Source organism: Paroedura picta, chromosome 11 (genome assembly GCF_049243985.1).
Source record: "Paroedura picta isolate Pp20150507F chromosome 11, Ppicta_v3.0, whole genome shotgun sequence".
In the NCBI taxonomy this organism is placed as follows: domain Eukaryota; kingdom Metazoa; phylum Chordata; class Lepidosauria; order Squamata; family Gekkonidae; genus Paroedura; species Paroedura picta.
In genome coordinates, this window is record NC_135379.1 from 38627267 (window position 1) to 38631341 (window position 4075).

A 4075-nucleotide genomic window follows, 5' to 3' on the forward strand; every position below is an offset into this window, starting at 1 on the left:
CATGCTACCTTTCTTCTCCATCAGAGTCCCCCAAAGCGATGCACATAAAACAAACCAAAACATTTGGACAATTAAAAATACATGTAAATGATAAAATGATGGAATAAAACACAGAAGGAAACAGCACCAGAACAAGGAAGGAGGGCCACGAACTGTTATTTGGTACATGCCAGGCAAAGCAAAAAGGTTATCACTTGCCTACGGAAGACCCCAATAGAGGGAGGCCGCTGAATCTCCCTGGGCAGGGAGATCTAAAGTCTTGGTGCCATGACCAAGGAGGTCCCGTCTTGCATTGCCACCCACCTAGCCTCAGATTGCGGAGCAACCAAAGCATTTTCTCCAAAGAGCTATATACTTGGGGACTTCCCCTAGAAACAAGCTCCCTGAAAACTGCATTTTTTTCTTATTCTGTAAATCTAAGTCTCTTGTCATTATTATCAGAGGAGACAATTTAAAAATCTAGAAGTGGTAGCTTCTGACTCTGAAATCAAAGGACTAGGCTTCCACCCCTCCCAAGTTCTGGCATTCCGTGTCTATAGAATCCTTTGACTGGAAAGATTAATTTTAAAAAATATATAGGTAAAGGTAAAGGTATACCCTGTGCAAGCACCGAGTCATGTCTGACCCTTGGGATGACGCCCTCCAGCGTTTTCATGGCAGACTCAATACGTGGTGGTTTGCCAGTGCCTTCCCCAGTAATTACCGTTTTACCCCCCAGCAAGCTGGGTACTCATTTTACCAACCTCAGAAGGATGGAAGGCTAAGTCAACCTTGAGCCGGCTGCTGGGATTGAACTCCCAGCCTCATGGGCAGACAGCTTCAAAAAGCATTTCTGCTGCCCTACCACTCGGTGCCATAAGAGGCTCTTACCCAGACATGCCTCCAAACCTGGGATTTCCTAAAACTCACCAAGGAAGTGGCACCATCAAATAATTGTCTGGTTTTACCTTGTGCTGTTTGTACTCCAGGTGGGTCATGTTCTGCTTTTGCCAGTTCCTCCATCCCTGTTTTGGAGAGGGGCCCCACTCTACTGTTTTATGTGCAGAACCCCTGACATCTCTAGTTCTAAAAGGATCAGGTCAGAGGTGATGTGCAAGACCCCTGCTTGAGGCCCTGGAGAGCTACTGGCAGTCTAAGTAAGCAATACAGACCTTGAGGGACTGATGATCTGCATAAAGCAGCTTCCAGTGTCCCTGTCATGCTGCACCCCACACCTTGATCCCTGGGCTCTTCCAGAGGTCCCCCTGATCCTAAGGAGGACGGAGAAATCCCCGTCCAAGAGCAGCATTCGACTTACACTTTAAGGAGCACTATTGCGTCGCACAAGTCTACATACAGAGAGTGATTAACCTGTTAATGGCAACTTGCATATGATTCATTAGCTAAGATTTCTTCCACTGTGTGACAGCAAATTTTATAAGTCTCTTTTTCTTTTTGTGGCGGCCCCGCGCACAAGCCCTCCTGACTACTGAAGCATCCTTGGTTTCTGCACAGTGTGGAGAGGCTTGTTCTCCTTCCTTTGGGACCTACCTGGCTGGCTGTGCTGGGAGTAATTCTGTGCTCTATCCCTGTGAATAGCCCACGTTGCAATTATGGCGTATTAAAATTTGATATCTAACGATAGGCGGCTGAAATGCTCCTGCTTTCCCCCGTGGATTCCTTACCGTAGCTAAAGTGGGAAGAAGCATGCCTGATTCCATCTGCAGAAGAAAACAAATTAGGAAATTGCCCCTCCCTGCTTAAAAGGGTTGCTCCTTATCGATACGTCCAGGGAAGCACAGGGATGGAGTGCCAAGTCCTTAATGCTCTAAATAAGGGATGAGCCTCAAAAGAGAAGGAAACCTTCTCCACAGACAACGTAGAATCGATTCTGAAGAGTTTAATGGCATCTAAAATGTTTGTTGCAGATTCTGGATTCCATATGAATAGGTCATGAGAATTCAGATTCAATTCAGACCCCTGAGAATGCTTTCCTAGGAACAAACCCCATGGAATGGCTCTTTGTAGGACAATTGAGGGCTGCTCTTTGTAACAGTTAAGCTAGCCAACTTCAGAGAAGAGAAATCCTAGGGTTGTTTATTTTTTTAATCTGATGTTTTAGCAGAAGAAAAAGAAAAGTTGGTCTTGATGCCACATTTTTTTTTACTATCCCAAGGAGTCTCAAAGACCAGATTAATTGTCATGTTGAGTAATCTACCAACTGGGGACAAAATGACTCTCAGGTGGGAGGAAGTCTAGAAGAAGTAGAAGAATTGTTTTTTATACCTTGCTTTTCACTACCAAATGGAGTCTCAAAAACAGCTTACAAACATATTTTTCTTCCTCTCCCCAGAACAGACACCTTGTGAGGTAGGTGGGGCTGAGAGAACCCTGACAGAACTGCTCTGCAAGAACAGCCCAGAGTCACCCAACTGGATGCTTGTGAAGGATGAATGGAGAATCAAACCCACTTCTCCAGATTACCACACTGTAACTCAGTATAACTTGCTGTAGATGAGCCATTTCCCTTCTCTTGTTCCTAAAAGTATCCAAAGAATTTTTGACTGGCCTGCTTGACGGATTCAGGTATGTTTGTTAGTTTTCTCCAGGGACAGGTACACATTCCTCTCCTCAAACTGCAGTGCACCCCTCAAGCATTGGAAAAATGTTTACTGTTTTAATCAAACACTCAAGGAATGCTTGAATTGTACTTCTCCCAATCATATAGGGGTCTGAGCGGTCTATTTTAAAGCCAACCATTAGCACAAAATGTCTTTTTGAGCTCCAGGGACCATGTTCAGCATCTCAGAAATCCACCCAGACAGAAGGAAACTGCAAAAAAACATGAATTCCAGGAAAAAAGTAGGGAATGCTGTATCATTCTGGTGCTTCTCCATAACAATGGGTCAGTGTTGATTTCTATTAAAAATACATCTATGTTACGGCATTACCACATAGCAATACAAATATTTTAGGGGTGGGGGGAAAAAGTTTCAGTCCACAAGAGAACTGCTGTGCTGTGATTGGTGACTTGCTGTATCTGACAAGCCAAGGAGCGGAGGGAGAAGTTCAGCTTGTTTTCCCTTGCAGCCTCATCTGGAGGTAAAAAGCCTTGATGGGACAGAGGGAAAATGCGGAAGGGGTCTACCGTGAGGAGGGCTGCAAACGCAAGGTTTACCATCCTGTGTTTGCAATCAGGAAGCCATTCGTATTTTACCCCTCCGTGTGGAAATGGCCAGACTATCATCACAATGATAGTAGTGAAAAGCAACACAAGTATACCTTCTTGGTGAAAACTATCACGCTTTGAGAGGGATTGGGGAAAGCGGGTTATTTATCTCTTACCTGCAGACCTATTTAACTTGTGAAGTTCTGTGTACAGTTTTCTGTATATCCTGGCTCTGCAATACACTTAGTAAAATAAACTCCTCTTACCTACAGGAAATCTTATTCAGCCTACTGAAATTTTGGCAGATACCACCCACACACTTATAAACACAGCTCTGCAGTCCTAATGGCTGGACGCTTGCTCCTTAAAGGACCAGACACTTGCTTTTTTAAATAGTTGCCAATTCCATCTTCTGTGCCCCCCCTCCCCGGCCCCCAGGGCTCACAGCACACGCCAAGCCCCAAACACACATTCAGAGCAGAAGGCAACTGACTGACCTCTGACTGTGAGGTACAAGCACTCACTACTTCCCTTCTCAGAACAGCCAAGGCAGCAGCACAGACTGCAGGGTGTCACAAGAAAAAAAGCTGTCATACTTTTGAAGCAAATTATCTCAAATGACACATTGCCCGTTACAGGCAGTGGCCTTTCACTCCCATCCCTTGGTTTTATTACTGAAAAGCAGAATGAGGGGAGGGTTGTTTTATTCATTTTCTGTCATTTTCCAGAGAAATCACAAAATATTTTATCTTGCTTTCAACCAAGATTAGTTCAAGATAATTCCTTATCCAAAGCAAGGTAAACCCACCACTTTATTTATTTAGATACTTATTACCCACTTGTCTTCCCAGTAGGGACTCAAAGGAATTACCACATTGTTCTCCCATTTTATCTTTACATCCACCTGGTGAGGTAAGTTAGGATGAG